The 20,232-nt window shown below is 45.0% G+C and overlaps 1 protein-coding gene across 3 annotated transcripts in view; it reads right to left on the bottom strand.

Moving 5' to 3' along the window:
- CAP2 (cyclase associated actin cytoskeleton regulatory protein 2) overlaps positions 1 to 13,605 on the bottom strand; it is a 132,082-nt gene extending 118,477 nt beyond the window's left edge. Inside the window, exon 1 of one of the 3 annotated variants that reach the window (XM_080806357.1) lies at positions 13,251 to 13,605. The gene's annotated coding sequence lies outside the window, so the exon portion shown is untranslated. Of the gene's footprint in view, positions 1 to 1,064; positions 1,365 to 12,327; positions 12,648 to 13,250 lie in introns of those variants that run through there. The other 2 variants (XM_080806359.1, XM_080806358.1) reach the window with 2 other exon arrangements.
- Positions 13,606 to 20,232: the final 6,627 nt, after the last annotated feature.

Here is a 20,232-nt window from a genome sequence, read left to right as displayed (position 1 = left end):
CGAATAACATACACAGTCGATGAACTTATATTTTGTATGCTATCTGCATTATATACTATATTCTTACAATAATGTAAGCTAGAGAAAAGAAAACATTAAGAAAACCGTGAAGAGGGGTGCCTGGGTGGCTCAGTGTGTTAAGCCTCTACCTTCGGCTCAGGACATGATCTCAGGGTCCTGGGATAGAAATCCACATTGCTCTCTGCTCAGCAGGGAGGCTACTTCCCCCCTTCCCCCACCCCTGCCTCTTGCTCTGCCTACTTCTGATCTCTCTCTCTCTGTCAAAGAAATAAAATTAAAAAAAAAAAAGAAAAAAGAAAACAATGAAGAGAAACTACAGTCACAGCAGTGTACATATTTATTAAAAAAAATCTGCACCAAGTGGCCCTGCAAGGTTCAAACCTATGTCGTTCAAGGGTCAGGGGCACTGCTCCTCTTTACAAAGATATAGTTGAAAACCAGTTAAATCTGAATGACTTTGCTGCTCTCATCTCCCAGAGAAGACCTAGGTGGCAATGAACCTTAACCAAAGACTGCTCTGAGAGGCCACAGCTAGGGGCCATGATAGGGGGGCAAAGGAGAACAGTGATTTCCACTGCATCAGAATCACCGGGGAGGGGGCACCTGGGTGGCTCAGTCGTTAAGCCGCCTTCAGCTCAGGTCATGGTCCCAGGGTCCTGGGATCGAGCCCCGCATCAGGCTCCCTGCTCAGCGGGAAGCCTGTTCTTCCCTCTCCCACTCCCCTTGCTTGTGTTCCTTCTCTGGCTGTGTCTCTCTCTGTCTAATAAATAAATAAAATCTTAAAAAAAAAAAAAGAATCATTGGGGAGAAGCAGTGGGGGTGGGGGGGCGGCGCAGAGAGTGCTTCAAAATGCAGATTCCTGGGCCCCACGCTCAGCAATCCTAACTTAGCTGTTCCGGGTACTCCCAGCGATCTGCATTTCTCAGAAGCACACTTCAGAGTAAAAGGAGCCACACGTTGAGAAATCCTATAATAGAAGTGCAGAGGAATGCTGCGGGAGCATATGTGCACGGGGGTGGGGGTAGAGAAGGGTGGGTACTCACGTGAGCCCCGGGAAGTCAGGAAGCTCTTAACGTTCAGTTAGGCGCTAAGCTGAATCTCAGAGGATGAGGAGGCATTACTGCCTTCTCAAGGCGTTGTTCGGAAGAAGAGAGGTAAGTGAGGGTAAAAGCATCTCTGGGCTGATGCATGTGCCAAGGCACTGAGGCATTACAGCTAGAAAATCTCTCCGGAGCATGCACTCTGTGCCAGGAGGTACCTAAGAGCACACGGAAAACCCAGGATGGGTAGGTAGCTGGCCAGAGCAGCGGATGCGGCTGAGGGGAGATGTGGGAATTCACTACAAGGTGGCAGCGGACTGGAGAAGGTCAGACCAGGTCTGGGGTGCCGGAGATCTGAGACAGGGCCACGCGGATCAGCAGGGCGGGGAGGGGAAGAGAGAAGGCGGGATGTCTTGGCTGCCTTCCCTCCGGGTCCGGTGGTGCGGGCGCTAACCCAGAGAAGGCTTGCAGGTGGCCCGCTAAAGGGAGGACCTCAGTTTTAGATACTGAGTTCCAAGTGCCTACTGGGATGACAGCTGGTGGCTGCAAGCAGGGAAGGGGAAAGCCCAGAGGGGCTTCTGGGATGGAATTATAAGTTTTACCTTACCTAATAATAACAACTGCCATGAGAGTTTCGGAGAGCTCGGAGGAGATGATGAGGTAAGCTTTGAGAACTAGAAAAGGATGCCTGAGTGTCACTGTTATAATTTATCTCTGAACGTGCCCCAGCACCCCTCACAGGGATGTGCTCATGATTGCACGGATCAGCGCATCTCTGATCCCCCAAACACGGTGACCAGGGACATCTCGCACACCACAGTTCTAAGGGGAGGCCATAGCACATCTCAAAGGCAGGGACACTAGTGACAGAAAGCAGAAAAGGGGCTCGCATCTTACATGGTCAGTTATTTCTCACCACCTGACAAAAACTCCCTCACTCCCGAAACCCCGTCGTTTCGGTGTTAAGAATACCATGTCTCTCAGGAATAATGAAGGCAAGGTTTGCTGAAACTCCTTCTGATCTCAAAACTCTCTAGCCTTCACTGGGAGATTTATAGATGGTCGAAGAGCAGACTCGGCAACTCTCTTAAAAGGAAAGCCCCCGAGGACCAGTTCTCAAAAAAAGGGCCAGTTTTGTGCGTGGACATTTGTAACAAATGCGAACCTGATCGTTTGACTTGGAACAGCCCGGTGATGGATTTGGCCCCAGGCCCCTTCTGCTTCTTCACGGGTCTCCAGCCCCAGGTCTACTTCCATACTTGACTTTGATTTATTACTTGTAACAAAATTGGTGTTTTCAAATAGAGCGGTGGACCACCAAAAGATTGCAGGTTCTTTTTTTTTTTTTTTTCCCTCTTTGGACTAGGAAGCCCAAAGTAAAGGGGATACAAAGAGGACGACGCAGAACAAAGAGAACGGTGGGGTTTTGGGGCCACGGGGAAAGGGGTCACAGGAAGGCATCAAGAGGAGGTGGGAGCTACCGGTGTGGGTCAAGAGGGAATGACCCACTCCAGCCTCTCTCTAGATGGCGTTCAAAACTCAAAAAGCAACTCCCAGACTCAGAAAGAGAAATAATAGTTGGGTGAATTGAGGAAAGTGATCAAAACATGAAAAGGAGACTTATGAAAAGGGAATGTGTTCCTGGGTGTTTTGTTTTGTTTTGTTTTCTCTTTTCTCCCCAGGGTTGACCCAAAGTTGGAACTACGCAGGGGGTTCAGGCAACCAAATCTCTGAGAGAACCCTCCTCTTTTTGGCCACAAGACCTGGAAAGGAGACCCTGTAATGGAAAAATGTACAGAAAGTCCAGGGGTTTGTGGGGGACAGGGGGGTCCATTTTCCTCTCCCAAGTGCGGCTGTGGGCACAGAGCTGCTCCTCAGATCAGCCAGCAGCAACATAAGCACCTGAAAGCTTCTCCTGGGTTGCTATGTGGGGAGCGGGGAAAGAGGTCCCTGTGGTCCAGGGTACAGGGAGAATCCCTATGAGTGGTGTCCTCCTCCTTTCTACTCACTGCTCAACCCTGAGGATGGCCCTGGTCTTAGGGAACTTATACCACAGCAGTGTGAGCAGCTAAAACTACCAGAGAAACTTTCTGGCTAGAAGCCCAGGTGGGGGGAAGGTCTCTTAGGGGCAGGACCCAGTGAGAGAAATCCCAGAGAAGAGCCGGAGAAGGGGATCCCTTGCTTCTGTGCAGGAGGCAGCAGAAGCCCCAGTCTCGCCCAGAGCTGCGCATGTGTGGGACGGATCCAGAGGCTTTGAGATCTGAGCTGTGGGAGAATCCACGGCTCCAGCCCGGACTAAACCCTAAAAAGCACTTCCATGGGACCCAAAGCAGCACAGCGAAGGTTCTCAAAACTGCACTGATGTTGGAACCATTGCCCACAGAATGCAAGCTAGAACTGGGCTGACTGCCTGGTAAACAAAAGAAAACAAACCCACAAACAAACAAACAAATTATATAGATATGCATTTCAAAATGACCCAGAGTCTCACAATGCAATGCCCCCAGTGCCCAGAATCCAACCCAAGAATATTTGGCATGCAAGGGACTGGGAAAACGTGATCAATTCTCAAGAAAAAGACGGTCCCGCAATGGCAAACCCCCCTCTCCACTGCCCAGTGACACAGATGTTGGAATTACCAGACAGATTTCTAGGAGCTGTTTTAACTGTGCTCTGGGAGATAAAGGCAAACACCCTTAAAATGAATGGAACGACAGACGTTCTCAGCAGAGGCACAGAACCTATAAAAAAGAAGTAAGTGAGTATTTCAGAGCTGAAAAATACAATGCAAAAAAATGCGTGGATGAACCCAACAGCAGGATGGCAACTGCCATGGGAAGTCACTGTGTACTTGGCGGTAGCGATATTATCTGATCTGAAGAACAGACAGAAAAGGCACAGAGCTTCAGAGACCTGTGGGGTGATATTAAATAATCTCACACATATATATGATATTTTATATATACTATGTATTATATATGTACATATATAATAATTTAATACAGTGTCCTTGGGATCCCAGGCGAGGATAAAGAGATTGAGATGGGAAATATACCCAAAGAAATAATGAGCAAACATTTCCCAAACTCGATGAAAGCCACACGCTGACAGATCCAAACAATACTATCTGTTTGGTTACTAAACACAGGCACGCACACACATCATCGACACTGACTTCCTCCAAAGGGGAGATCAAGAAAGACCAGTAAAGTGAAGGCATAACTGCTTAAAAAGAAATAAAATCCGATGGGCTATTCATCATTCCCTTTTGAGAAGTGTCACAAGCATCAAGACCTTTCACTCTGAAATGTCTTCCCTAAATCTAGCAGAACCAGGAGTCCCTAGAACTCTGTCAATCAGCAAATTGGTTCCTTTACCAACAACTGAACGTGCAGAAAGGTTTGCCGTATTACTGACCCCTTGATTTTTGGTCTGAAAACAGAGGAAGGATAGGCTATAAGAGGGATTTCCAAATTTTCACTAGTAAATATCCAGAAAGCATTTTGCAAAACCCTCCTGCCCATTTCTAGATTGACATGTAAAAAATTTCACCAAAATGTGAATGGCTGCAAAGGATGTAACCTTTAGCATTGTTACTATTGATGCATAAAAATAAAATTATTTCTCATTCTCATTCTCAGCCACTGAAATTCACATTCACTGCAAAACAACAACAACAACAACAACAACAACAACAACAACAACCAAAAAACAGGAACGGGCTGCTTTTTGACAATCACAAATTTTGCATAATTATATTTTCTCCTCAAACTTATGTTTCCATTCTTCTTGCCCTATAGAAATGTATCCCAGTATTATTTATTTAATGCCTTAATGTCTTTTATTCATTACTCTATCATACTTTTCTGCAGCAAAACTATGTTTATAAACTTCAATTTAAATTCAACGGCAAGGGGCGCTTGGGCGGCTCAGTGGGTTAAACCTCTGCCTTCAGCTGAGATCATGATCTCAGGGTCCTGGGATCAAGCCTGGCATCGGGCTCTGCAGGGAGCCTGCTTCCCCCTCTTTCTCTGCCTGCTGCTCTGCCTACTTGTGATCTCTCTCTCTCTCTGTCAAATAAATAAATAAAATCTTTAAATTCAATGGCAAGAAAAAAAAGCTCTTCTGATCGCTACCATCGTAACTCTAAATGCCACTTATCAAGACAACACACATATTACAAATGGTGACAATTACTAAATGTACATAAAAAGTAATTTTTATTGGAAAACCCTCTCTCTTGAGCACTTTCATTTTTCAGTGTTTTTTTTTTTTTCATGCATCTGTGGATGAATAAATTTATTACCAGAAGGAGTCAAGGTTGAACATCAATTTCTCAATTTTTGTTTTTATCAAAGTAAATGCTGGGAAACTATGTTCACATAAATAAGATGGGAATGGGTCACATTTTGTCATCGAAATGTCACTCCGTTCTTTGAACTCCTGAGTGTACTAACATCACACGGTGAAGAAATATCGAAACTTATTTGAGTCACCAGGGTCCGGAGAAGCTGGGAGGACTGATGAGTGAGTATCCTCCCTGCTCATCCATTGTGCCTTTTCTCAGCCTGTCACTGTCTTTGATGAAGGCCATTTACAGCTCAGCAGACATAGCAGTTAACTTGCAGTAAACTGATGGGAAAGCAGGTAATGATTGTCTATAAGCATGTAAATAGTTTTACCTTGTGTAGGTTGGATTGACTTCCTTCTCCCACTGCAGAAGAAGCCGGTTTAATATCAATTAAGCAAATTCATTCCAACCTTCCTGTAAATGATCTCCTTTGAACTGACTGCAGACCTTTCCAGCGCTCTAATTTTTTTTAGTATGTTTAAAAATGTTCATTTTGGGGCACCTGGGTGGCTCAGTCAGTTAAGCGTCTGCTTTTGGCTCAGGTCATGATCCCAGGGTCCTGGGATCCAGCCCCTTGCACCTGGGTTCCCCACTCAGCAGGGAGTCTGCTTCTCCCTCTCCTTCTGCCCCCCCCTTCCTTGTACATGCGCTCTCTCTCTCAAATAAATACAATCTTTTTAAAAAGTTCATTTTTCATTTGTATGAGAGTCCTGATTTCCTCCCTTTCTAAATTTGTCCTTTAGTATCAGTTTGCGATTTGATCAGATCAATCTTCAGTGTGAGTGTGAGTGTGTGTGTGTGTGTGTGTGTGTGTGTGTGTGTTTGGTTTTTGTTTGTTTGTTTTAATTATTTTTATTAATATATACTGTATTATTTGCCCCAGGGGCACAGGTCTGTGAATCATCAGGCTTACACGTTTCACAGCACTCACCATAGCACATACCCTCCAGAGATTTAGAAAACATATGATTTGCGATGTCTGGGCATTGGAATCATTCACTTTCACACCCCTAAGGCTGATATTCTGAAATGTCCCCCTTTTCTGCCTTCCCCACTCCCTAGATGATATCCTTGGACAGTGGAGTTTAGTAAAAAAATAGGTTCGAAATAGGACTTCTTAGTCAAATGAATTAGGAAGACGGATTAGAGATACAGGGTTTTCTTAGGCAGAATGAGAGAAAGGTGTTTATGGAAGAGAAGGCAGGAGACAGAACCTCATCTCTGGGGCAGGCCTGCTCTCAAGAAGACGACTCTGGAAAAAGGACACGGGGAAGAGGAGGACTTGAAAATTTACTTTCTCAAAACACCTGTGTGCATGTACCTTGGGGAAAGTCTCTGAATACAGTTAATGTACACAGTTTGAAGACTTTTGGCCTAAAGAAGCACAATAATGAGTCCCACCCCTAATGCCAGCCCACTCATGGGCATGAGCAAACCTCTTTTTCAAAGTTTTCAGTGGCTGGAGGACTTTCATTAGATAATCGTCCACCTTCCACTCAGATGAGGGAAGGACGAAGGGAGAGGCTCTTCTGAAGTAGGACAGAAGAAGGGGGGCCAGAGGGCCGTCCACAGAGGGAACTTTGAACAGCAGAGCGTACCGCGGCGAGAGCACCGAGAGACAAAGAAGCGAAATGGAAATGAATGGGGAATCAGAATCACAACTTTAAGGATTTTGGCTCAATACTTGGGAACCTGCACTGGACCCCTGACAATCTCCAGCCACAGCTTCCAGCATGCTAGAAGATGATACCAGAGAAACTGTGTGTGGTCAGCCGAATGCCAAGCTACCAACTGGATGGAGTCTTCTTCCAACAACCTACTCGCGACCTGACACTGGATGGGAGTGAGCACAGGTCCCAAACAGTGTTCAGTAGATGAAAAGACCACCCTCATCTCTCAACAACCCCCTACCTTCACGCTCCGGGTGTCTAAACTGAGGATACATAGAATGGACAGCCTCCACGACACATCAGACTATAATCAGACAGAAATATGCTCTCACCACTACAAAGCCTATTGCACCTGATTCTGGAAAAATTCAGTCGGCTAGTTGTCTTAGCGTGGTCCATTCTGACTGCTTCTTATTGCCTTAGAATAAAGTACCCAATTTATCTCATAAAAATCCAGAGACTCTGAGGCGCCTAGGTGGCTCAGTGGGTTAAAGCCTCTGCCTTCGGCTCAGGTCATGATCCCAGGATCCTGGGATGGAGCCCTACCTACATCGGGCTTTCTGCTAGGCGGGGAGCCTGCTTCTCCCTCTCTCTCTCTCTGTTTGCCTTTCTGGCTACTTGTGATCTCTCTGTCAGATAAACAAATAAAATCTTAAAAAAAACCCCAAAATCCAGAGACTCTGAAGGCACCTGGGTCGCACAGTCAGGTTAAGCGTCTGACTCTTGGTTTCAGCCCAGGTCATGACCTCAGGGTCATGAGACTGAGCCCCATGTCAGGCTCCAGGTTGAGCACGGAGTCTGCTAGAGTTTCTCTCTCCCTCTCACTCTGTCCCTCCTTGTGCTTGTCTATGTGCTACTATGTTTGTCTCAGCCGTCTCCAGCACCTAGCTTCTCCAGGGACCATCTGCCTCTTCAAAACTACGCGGAGATCACCTAGCTTCAATCTCCAGATTCCCAGAACTCTCCTGTTCCTTTTTTTTTTTTTTTAAAGATTTTATTTATTTATTTGAGAGAGAGAGAACACGAGAAGGGGGGAGGGGCAGAGGGAGACACAAACTCCCTGCTGAGCAGGGAACTCAACGTGGGACTTGATCTGAGGACCCTGAGATCATGACCTGAGCCGAAGGCAAACACTTAGCCAACTGAACCACCCAGGTGCCCCTCTCCTGCTCTTTAATACCCTATCAAAACTCGAATGATTTTGGATCAGACTCGTATACTGTAGAATGACCTTTAAATTCTGAGAAGCTGGGGACTATGGGAACGTCAAGTTACCTAATTTATCCTCTCATTAGATAGATGTGAGTTTCTATCTTGGGACTACTGGACCTTCTTCACTTGGTTAAGTGGTCAATGAGAAGCTAGGATTATTAGATGTCTAACTGATGAGACAGGTCAGGTGAAATTATCATTATTAATCCATAATAATCAGAAGTTCTTCCTCTGGTTATAGAACACTTGCTATGTCAATTCCTACACAAGGCTGTCTCCAGAAAAGGAAACCGTCCTCTTTATATAACTGCTCAGTAAAAGAAGATGTTTTCCATAAGTGAGAAAAGGGTCTACTTAGGAAAAACAAAACAACATGAAATTCCCCTGATATAAAAGCTCATGTGAAAAGATAAATATTGCGTGATTTCACGGACATGAGGCACTGAGAACAGGCAAATCCCTAGAGACAGAAAGTGGAATGGTGGTTACCAGGGGCTGGGGAGGGAGGAGTGGGGGTTATCATTTGATGGGAACAGAATTTCAGTCTGAGGTGATTAAAAAGTTCTGGAGACAGACGGTGGTGACAGTCACGCAACTTTGTGAATGTACTGAATGCTGCTGAATTGTACACTTAAAAATGATAAAAACGGTACATTTTAAGTTGTATACTTTACTATAATTAAAACAGGAAAAAAAAACCCTAGAAAAATCCCTTATAATGGCCTGCTCTGACCTGCTTCCTCTCTTCCTAAGGAAAAGGAGAAATACCCAGGATGAAATCCAAAAGCTCACAGCCCGAGTCAGGGCAGGCTTCGAAAGTGCCCAGGGCTAAAATGTCAGGTTTCCAATTGGCTCCTTGTTACCAGAATAACCAAACTAAGTCATGTCAGAAATACTGGCCTGCCCAGCAGGGATACACATACAAGGAAAATGTTAGTAAGGTTTAGAAACCACTTAGGACCTTGCTGAAAGTCTTGTCCCTCTGACTTAATAAAATTATTCTCTGTCCCATCCTAAATCCAAGCGATAAAAGGGAATGAAGATGCTCGTGGGGTACGGGGTCCTGCTGTGAAATTAGCTGTACAGTTTCAGACCCACGCTTTTCCACACTTCTTGGGACCTCACATAATAGATATTGCAATTAGAACCTAAATGGAACCAGAAGATAGGATCCCAGTTCTTTTCACTTGGTTTGGGGGAATGAGGGAGCTGGAGACAGACCGTTAATGTACAAGTCAGAACAAGAATCAACTTCTTCTCTTCTTTTTGTCATTAAAATATATGATACAGTCACATTCTCACAGAAGAGCTCCTGCACATCTGTGCCAAGACACAGAGAAAAAGTCTTCACAGCAATGCACTTTGCAAAACATGGGAACCATCCCAAATGCTCGCCAGTAAGAGAATGGATAAATGACTTGTGGAATACTGGCCAACAAGGGCTCCACAGCTACTTGCAGCGATAGGGACAAATCTTAAAAGCTTAAGGTTGAGTTTTTTTAAAGTGAGAATATATACACCCCTTTCATAAGTCAAAACCCAAGGAAACCTAAACAGCCCATTGTTTAGGAATACATACATATGTCATAAAGCAGTTTTACAATAAAACTAGGGATTGACTGACACAAAATTCAGGGTCGGAGGGACATGGGGAGTGGCACAGGAGAGGAGCACGAAGACGCAACAGGACCGGTAACAATATAGTAGGTTTTTGTTTTGTTTTGTTTTTTTGTTTTGCCTAATTTCTGTTTATTCTCTTTAACAGCTTTACCGAGATGTAACATATAGGAGACAATTCACCCATTTGAAGTGTACAGTTCAATGATATGTGTAATCATCACCACAGTCAATTAGAACATTTTCATCAGCTCAAAGAAAAACCCTGTAGCCTATAACTATCACCACCACTAATTTACCTCCTGTCTTCATAGATTGCCCTGTTCTGGACATTTTCATAGGAACAGAGTTAAACAAACTGTGGTCTATTGTGACTTGCTTCTTTCACTTAGAATATTTTCAAGGTTCATAAATGTTTTAGCATGGGTCACTACCTCATTTCTTTCTTTCTTTCTTTTTTTTTTTTTAAAGATTTTATTTATTTATTTGACAGACAGAGATCACAAGTAGGCAGAGAGGCAGGCAGAGAGAGAGAGGAGGAAGCAGGCTCCTGCTGAGCAGAGAGTCTGACGCGGGGCTCGATCCCTGGACCCTGGGATCATGACCTGAGCTGAAGGCAGAAGCTTTAACCCACTGAGCCACCCAGGCGCCCCTCATTTCTCTCTATGGCTAACTACTATCCCACTCCATGGGTAGACCACATTTTATACATTCATTCATCAGTCGATGGACATTTTTAGCTTTTAGTTATTATGAATGGTGCTGGCATAAATATTCGTGCCTAGGATTTTGTGCACATATATACTTTCATTTCTCTTGGATGTATATACTGTGAAGTGAAATTGCTCTATCATATGGTAATTCAGCTTAACTTTCGAGGAACTGCCAAACTGTTTTCCAAAGCAGCTGCACCATTTGACATTCCACCATCAATGAGTAAAAGAGTTCCAGTTCCTCCACATCCTCACCAACACTTACCAGCTGATTTTTTTATTCTAGCCATCCTAGTGGGTATGAAGTGGTATCTCAGTGTGATTTGGTTTGTACTTCTCTGATGAATAATAATGTTGAGCATCTTTTCCTTACTTACTGGCTATCTGTTTATCTTCTTTGGAGAAATGTCTATCCAGATCCTTTGACAATTTTTATATTGGGTTATTTATCTTTTTATTACTGAGTTGTAAGAGCTCGTTACATATTTTGGATACAAGCCCTTTATCAGATACATAATTCTAAAATATTTTCTCCTATTCTGTAGGTTATCTTTTCACAATTATCTAGCTCTTAAACCCTAGTTTTTAATGAGGTAATGGTGGCCATTTGAACACAATGGTTATAGCTTATATATGCTGAGCCTGTTATTTTTATGTGTAAAATGTTATGTAACTAATAAAAAACAGAACTTCACATATGAAGATGTCTGTTAGGAAATATTCAAGACAAAATGAAACATTCTAATACCCAAATCAGTTAATGCTACTTTTGAAGGTATGTAACAACTCTTGGGTATGACTCAGGCACTCAAATAATCTGGCCCATGAATCCCTTCAAAGGCTCTCCCTCGAACTATCACTAGGCAGGGGGAAGTAGCAAAGTCCTACCAACAGGACAACCCTGCCTCAATTTCCTCCTGTCTTTATGTCTCCTCTTCCTCTCTCAAGCTAAGAATTATTTTTACATGTTTAAATGCCTGAAAAAACAAGACAATTTCTTTACCGGTGAAAATTATATGAACTTCAAATTTGTTGGCAAATTTTTTGAGCCAAGGGCTAGAGAGTAAATATGCAGGTTTTTCTGGCCATGTGATCTCTTCAGAAGCTACTCAACTCTATCGTTGCAGCGAAAAAAGGCAGCCGTAGACAATACACAAAGGAATGGCGCGACTGAAACTTATGGACTCTGAAATTTGAAGTTCATACAATTTTCACCACGTCAACCAGCACCTAAAACCTCTTTCCTACGAGTCATGGCCACTTCGATGGTCACCCTCCTGACTTCTCAATGTCTTTTTCTCTTGAATAAATATGATACCTTGATTCTAATTCTATTAAGGATTTTTACATATGGGAATTCACAGAATAGTCTTTCTCTGCAAGATACACTTTATCTTCAAGAAGTCATGATTCAGCCACACTCAAGCTACTGAGTCAATTACTTTGAAAAACTTTTGACTCCCAGCTCAGGACAGGCTGTGAGTCAAATACTGTTCCCGCCTGAAAGAAGTTCCAAAAACCCCACCCCTGCCCTCAAAAGGCTTACAGTCTACTTAGACTTTAGTAACTGTAAGAACAGTTTCCCTCAAAGACCTCTCCACCTTCACAATCTTACATTCAGCGAGCTCAGGTATTTTACCAAGAATTCTAAGGCACGTTCCTTAAATTAAAAGAAGCCTACATACGCGGTAAAGAAACAGTACCTGCAAACAATTCTGGTAAACCATGGTGCCTGAGTCCCACAGGCTTCTGCGTTGCCAAGACTCAACAGAACCAAAGGTTCTTGTTGTTTCGCTAAAATGTTCAATCTCCGATTTGGCAGTTTGGACCCAATCCTAGCTCCGTGTCCTAAATGCTGTCACCCGTGTCTATTCTACAGAATGCATCAGTTCAAATACAGCTAGAACTTGCAGCCTGTTTGTGCTGCCGGACAGCACTCCGAGGAGAATAAAGGGCCATCTGCATATGCAATCATTAGCCCTGAAAGTGCTGCTTGCAGGACAGCCTTCTACCCAAAGCCGTCAGGGACCCGGCTGGGGAGAGGTCCTATTCCGGGCTGTCCCCTCAATGCCTCAGTTGCCTTTGCATTTTTTCAAAGTGACTCATTGCCTCTAGACAGGTTCTGCAGACCTGCCAGGTCCTTTTCTTTCCAGCACTTTCTAGTCGCGGTGCCGTGGTCGGATCCAGCCCAGTCACAGTCTCCCCCCTCTCCCCCCACGCCCCACCCCCCCGTGCGGCTCGCAGCCCAGCGGGCGAGGACCCCCAAAGTTCAGGCGGGCCTGGGGCGGCAGCGCGGGGCGGCTAGGCCCCGGCCAGCTCCCGCGCGCACCCCGCCTCCCCGCGCCCGCCCCGGGGCGCCCGCAGCGGGGACAGGGCGGGGGCAGGGCTCCGCGGCGCTGACCCAGATGGGGCGGCCGCCCCCGCCCCGCCCGCCTCCCCGCCCCGGGCCCCGGGCCCCCGGCCCCGAAGGCTCCCGCGCCGTCTCCCCGCCCGCGCGCCGCCGCCGCGTCCCGGCCCCCTCCCCATCCCACCCCGGGGGCGCAACTTCCGAGCGGCCGGCCGCGGGGCGCCCCCCGCACCTGCCCCCGGCCCTCCCCGCCCGCGCCGGCCCGCAGCTCCCGGTTACCTGCCGGGTGTCCCGGGGTCCCGTCCCCGGCGCCGCAAATCCGAGTCCGGCCACTCGCACCCTCCTCCCGCTCCCTCCTCCCCCCGGAGTCGGAGCCGGTGTCAGTCACGCTGCTCCCGGGGAGAGTCGCCGGCGGCTTCCGGGAGCTCCAAATACAGACGCGCGCGGGGGAGAGAGAGGGAGGGCAAAGCCCCGCGGGCGCGGGTGGAAATAAAGGCGAGCCGGGAGGAGAGGGGGCTGGAGGGAAGGAGGGGCAGATGGGCCGTGGGAGACGGGAGAGGGACGTGGGGACGACAGGGGAAAGGGGGAGAGCCTGCCAAGCGCCCGGCGATGGAAGAAATGGATTCACCGCATCAGGCAGCCTTGCGAAGAAGTCTGGAAAGATCCGGCAGACGCCGGGCCGAGGAGCCGCAAATGGGCTGGCTCCTCCAAGACTTTGCAGAGATGGGACGGGTACTTAGGAAGCAAGAGACGGGCCTGTGTGCCCCCACACCCCAATATGTGAAAAAGGGTCCTGGCAGGAGAGGGAGGTGGACATCTGACGCACTAGCTAGCCATCGGGCTCAGATGCATTCAGGTCTTGTAAAAACATTTTCTAGCCTATTTTAAAAAATGCATCTAACATACAACATCTTTAAAAGAGAATAAATGCCCAATTATTTAAAAGCAAACCTATCCCAAAGCACTCTACTTTTATGTCTATTTGTGGCCATTTCCCCTTTATATATTGATTGATTATAAGTATAAAATTAGAGGCCTCTTACTTTTTTGTTAACATGAGTAGAAGGAAAACATTGATTTTCAATTTTCATCATTTATTTCAATCTGAGAAAGTGGACTTGAAGCTCTTCATTGAATAAATGCCAGGAAAATAATTACGGGGGGGGGGGGGGATGGAAATTGATACTTCTTAAAGCAAAATTTTCAAACAAATAAGAGGATGAATGTCTAAAAAGCTAATATTTTCTGTCAGTGGTAAAACCACATCTAGTTTGGTTCTGAGCCTTACAAGGCTATTCTGACCCGATAGTCACAACTTACATAAAGGTCATTGCTATCACACATTGCTTTTAGTCTACAGGGGGATGCCTCTTTGGTCCCTTTGTCTGAAAAGAAGGGAAGCAAAATGGCATAAACATTGACATGTGATGGGGCGCCTGGGTGGCTCAGTGGGTTAAGCCTCTGCCTTCGGCTCAGGTCATGATCTCAGGGTCCTGGGATCAAGCCTCAAATCGGGCTCTCTGCTCAGCAGGGAGCCTGCTTCCCCCTCTCTCTCTGCCTGCCTCTCTGCCTGCTTGTGATCTCTGTCTGTCAAATAAATAAATAAAATCTTTAAAAAACAAACAAACAAAACAAAACATTGACATGGGAATGCGTACACTGTGTATATCCAAGAGCCAGCGCCCTCCCTATCATGCCTGTGCCTTGCATTTGGTAGGTATCTAATACTGAGTAATGAATAAATGAACAAATGGATGGATGAAGTATATATGTATTTAGAATATTTATGTTCCAAGAAACTATATATATCACTATATAAAAAGTAATACATCCGTAAGAACCAGTTTGTAAAGGTTTATAGGAAATATCCAAGGTTCCCATCTGATATGATCTTTTTCCCCCTAACATTAACATCAACAAATACCAATAGAGCATTTGCTTTAGCTGAGTATATTTTGCATTTGAGGGTAAAGTATTATGGAGTATAAAGGTGAATAAGGCACAAATCCTGCCCTTAGGTTCATAATATAGTAGGAAGAGGAGAGTACACAAATAACCACAGTGTAAAGAAGACTGTAAAAAATGTCCCAAGAGAAATACGATGGAAGATCTGTGGTCCTGCGGAAAAGAGGGAGGTGGCTTCTAGTACTGGGATCAGAGATTTCATCCTGGTGGAACTGAAGTTGAACTTTCAAGCAGAAATAAAACAATACAAGTGGAGGGTCTGGGGAGGACACTCACATCGAAAGAAACAGCAGGGACAAAAGTGAAGAAGTGATCAAGGACAGGACAGGTCTTAAAGGACAGGCAGTGACCTCAGCTGGGATGGAGAGCTGCGGGAGTCAGATAGAGGAGGGAGGATAGATTCTAGCTGGTGGAGGTCTTCAATCATAACCTAAAATGATTGATCCCCATGGGGGAAGGCATCGGGGAACTATTCACAGATTTGGAGCTGAGCCTTGATAATGGTTAATTTGGTGTCATCTAGGATTGGAAAGCGATAAGAAGCAGGGAAATCCTCTAAGAAATTATTCACTAGTTTGGAAGGAAAAATAAATGAGTCTTAACCTGGTGCCTGAATTCTTCCTAGAACTAATTTCACCAATAGCATAGGTCTGCGGATCTGTGTCCCAACAGGGCTAAGCCCCAGTGAACTCATTTTCCTAAACAACCCCCCAATTTTACTGTCTATAGTTTCCAGCTAGACCAGAAAGTTCCAAGAAAGCAAGGATCATGTCTGTTCAAATGTTTAAGGCTATGTCCCCAAGGCTGACGCAGAAAGGTCATTGCGTACATATTTGCCGATGCATTTTTTCTTTTGCAGGACTTGTTCTGAACGTTGTGGAGTTGGAAAGAAGAGGACGGCAGCTAGGCTCTTCTAAATCTTTTCAGTCCTTCCTTCAGATTCCAAACCAAACCTGCCATTCTCCTTAGCCAATGATTTCATTATCTGCTATACCATGAGGCTGATGCCATGTGAGCTCCCTTCTGCCCCCAAATTTCTCCCCTCCTCTTCTCTGCTCATTATATTTCACTTGAATTAACGTCCCCTTCCTGGCCAAAGCTAATAATTTTCTTGTCTTATTCCACCTTGGGCTCGTACTCTTGTACCTGAGCCTCCTCCTCTCCATCGGTTTAGTCCCCTGGATCAACACTCCTGTTGCCACCAGCCATGTCTGTATCCGAGAGCTGGTAACATGGTAGACACACGGCCAAGTAGAGGGGCCCATTGTTGGAATGATTCTACTGTTCTTCTGCCTTTCTGTATATAGTGTAAAACCTTGAAATTAATTACTTCAAGTGAAGGAACTTGCTAGAACCTTGATGGTAAGTAGGTGACTCAGGATGTCAAAATCCGTAGTCTATAAAACTCAGACAAATATCAGGCAGAATCCAGACTTCTGTGCTCCTCTGCTAGCACCTACTCGTGAGGTCCAAGGGTACCTGCGTGTCAGTCTGACATATAGGCTACCAGTCTCTGAGATGGCTTGATGAAGTTTCCCCTAAAGGGGCATCATGGATGGAAACAAAGGAACCCGAAGAGACCCTCCTTCCTAAGCAGGGCTCGGGCTGGTGCATGAAGGAGAATGGGTCTCCGGATTCCAGGTGGTGCCCTACATGAAGTTATGCAAGGGTCCCAGGTCTCTGTAAGCCCCTCTCCACCCACATGGCTGCTGAGACCCCTAAGACGAGATTATCGCCCCCATGCTCTTCTGCCCTCATACCCTTTCCTTGACTGGCAAATGGAGAGCATCCAGCGAACACAATGTCCCTTTTGGGAGCATTCCTTGGTCCATGGTTAACTCTGAACACATACCGTGGGCCAGGATCTGTTCTAAGCATTTTATACAGACTAACTCCCCCGTCTCATGAAGTGGGTACTGTTCTTATCTGCACTTTATAAATAAAGAACCAAGCACAGAGAGCTTTCGCCATTTGCTCAGGATCCCAACACAACATTGGTAGCAGGATTTTTGAATTCAGGAATCTGGCTTGACCTTGTGCACTTCACCACTATGCTTTCCATGAATGAATAGAAACAAATAGGAATGAATGGGAAATTACCAGTGGAGGGGGGGATGCTTGGCTGTCTCAGTTGAAAGAACCTTCAACTCTTGATCTCGGGGTTGTGAGTTCGAGCCCCACATTGGGCATAGAGATTAGTAAATAAATAAATAAACAAGTAAACTTAAAAAGAAAAGTAGCAGGAGATAATAACACAAATGCTTACTATAAGACTGGATATCTAAATAGTTGTGACAGAAATTAATGTCTACGCATCATCAAGAATATCTTGGAATAAAACTGATATCCCACTTCCACTGAGCTCATGTATCAGGAATGATGGAGCTTTCTAGTATCACGGAGTGAGCCGTGCAGACAAAGGGGCAGGTGAGTAATCGAGTTCATGAGCTATGGACAAAGAGAAATTATGTAAGTTAAATGTCGCCCCATTTCTGTGATACGAACTCCCTTGGCAAGGTAACAGTGTGTCATCATCGGCTGCTTTGGATGAATGGATTCTTCATCCTTTCTTCTCAAAGAGGAAACCGGGGTAGCTCAGCTCTGTCATCCTGACCTTCTGTCTTTCCACTGACGCATTGGGAGCTTGTGCCAGAGAAGTAAAAGACCCTGAAAACAAATTTTAAATATTCCCATCTTTCGCCATGTGAAGATCCTTAGGAAAGATTCCTCTCTCATCTCCCTCCATATGCCCCGACCCAGCATCTATGAAAGAGAGAACTCTTGGATGGCTATGCTACATGGTCTGATTTTCTCTGATACGGAAGAGTTGTACTGAGCTTGCCTTTGACTGAGCAGCTGCAAGGTATGGGGGAGCTGGATACATCACATGGCCTCTGAGACGCCCCCTCCATGCCACCTTCCCCTCCACCACCAACCCCACGCAGCCCCCGCCTCCTTTGGCCACACCTTGCTCTTGGTCACATAGTTCTAGCACCTGGAAACAAACTGGAGGTAGATGGCACACAGCCATCTTTTTTCCAACGTGAGGATCCTTAGTCATGATCTTGTTGGTCTGTCCACCCACAAATGGGGGGGCGGTGAGGGAAGGGTGAGCACGGAAGAGGAGGGATGAACTATAAATAGAAGAAAGTGAAGGTGAACAGTATCAGTTTCTTCAGCACCGCAGACACCCAAAATGACACTTGTTACGTGTTCGGTGAATAGAGATTTTTAACCTGGGTTCTCCAGACAGGCTTCAGGCCTCTGTGAGATCCATGAACTAGACGGGATGTTTCAGGCTACCTCATTTATCTGAGAAGGTGATCCATTGCGTTGTTGTTGTCTTTTTTTTTTTTTTTTTGGAGTCAGCTCTGAAAAAAATTCAGATCCGTGTCTAATCATTGATCAAGATATCAGTGATCTACAGAAGTGCAAAATAGAGACAAATGATTCCTCCCTGCCTTTGCTACCTGAGTCCCACAGCAAAGCCAGCATCTCAGTGTCAGGTGAATACAGGCTCTGGTTCTCTCCAGAGCCCAGGCACAAAGCCGCTTCGTTTTAGCAGAATCATCCATGCAGATTATATTTGGTAGGTTTAACGTTCTGGGAATAGCTTTTTGTTTTTTTAAAGAGCATCTTGTGATGGTCAGACCTGAACTCAAAAGGATAATTTGCTAATCCCAGGCAATGAGGTGGGCGTGGAGTGAGGTTCAGACGCATTTGAGATGATGAAGGGGGCTGGTGGACACCACTCAAACCACAGGGCATGCCTCTAAGAACCCACTTTGTGGATAAGATGACACTGCATGAAAATTTTATGTAACTAGAAATAGAGAAGACCGCTGGTCTTAAACGTAAGGATTCTTTTTATATTCCACTGAGCTATTCCCAAACACTCCAGTCCACATTAATCTCTTCCTTCATTGAGTATCTTTGAAATCGATAGTTTATGCATTAAAGTAGAAAGAAATTTCCCTCTTAAAAATTGTTTTCTGCTTTCTACTTTCTAAGTCTTCTCTATCTGTATTTTAATGCTTAAAAGCGGAACCCTACATATTTCAAATTTATTTTATATCGTTATGCAATGCTAAGGAAAAGGTTGCCCATAGTCTATTCCCATAGTCTATGCCCATAGCCAATTCCTCCAGAAGCATGTTAACAAACAACCTCTATTTACCTGTTTGCCAGGTACCCTCATGCTGGGCACACCTGCACAGCTATACACAGCGGCCCTAACTGAGGACCATGCATCACGTGTAATCAGTGGTCGGAACGCGATTTCATTGCTCTGCTTACTGAAAGAAATCTAGACCTAAAGTCAGAGCTCAGAGAAATAGACAAGTTTGTCCAGAATAGTGTGGGGGAAAAATAACCACACTTTTGCAAAAAGTGTTTTTAAAAATTCCTATTATTGTGAAGAAATAAGATAATGACTTTGAAAACAGAGTAAGAGAAAAGCCTGATTCAAAAGTTTAGAGACAGCCTAAGGGAGAGAGACTACCCAAGAGAATTTAAGAGTCTGGGAGGCCCATTTGAACCCAGAGTGAGTAGGGAAAAAGCGCAATATTGCATTTAAGCCTTTTACTCTGAGTATAAAGAAGGTTTGAGAAGGTGAAATTGCCAGATGCCAGTGGTTAGACGAGAGTTTATTAGTAAGATGACAAGCTTATTTATTCTTCATTTTGGTGTAGTCTCTTAAAATAATAAAAATAGAGAACAGATAAAAATAATTACATCACTCTAACACAATATGCGAGCATTTTTCTATCTTCTAATTTCTTTTCGTATCTTCTATGTGATATATTTTGCAGTTGTAAATTAAAAGCGAAGCCATAATATATAGCTACAATAGAGAATTAGATTTCAGTTTTTAAAATAAGATTTTGTTTATTAAGTAGAATACTCCTGCCTCTCTCATTTAATTATGTCAGAAGTAAGTACTTACACTATTGCTACACGATAGGGCCGCGAGCGATGGCAAAGGCAGAAAAACTGAGGCATATGGAGAAGTCTAGCCAGAACTTTGCCAAAATTAAGAACCCCCTGTTAAATAAAAGAAATGTTGGGCATCTGGGTGGCTCAGTGGGTTGAGCCTCTGCCTTTGGCTCAGGTCATGATCTCAGGTCCCGCATCGGGCTCTCTGCTCAGTGGGGAGCCTGCTTCCCTCTCTCTCTCTCTGCCTGCCTCTCTGCCTACTTGTGATCTCTCTGTCCAATAAATAAATAAAATATTAAAAAAAAAAAAGAAATGTTAATATCTCCATCCACCTGGCACATGGAAGGGTCTCGCTGGATAC

The sequence above is a fragment of the Martes martes genome (genome assembly GCF_963455335.1).
Source record: "Martes martes genome assembly, chromosome: 6".
Taxonomy (NCBI): Eukaryota; Metazoa; Chordata; class Mammalia; order Carnivora; family Mustelidae; genus Martes; species Martes martes.
The sequence above is the reverse complement of the archived record's forward strand: the minus strand, read 5'-3'. Positions and strand labels throughout refer to the sequence as shown.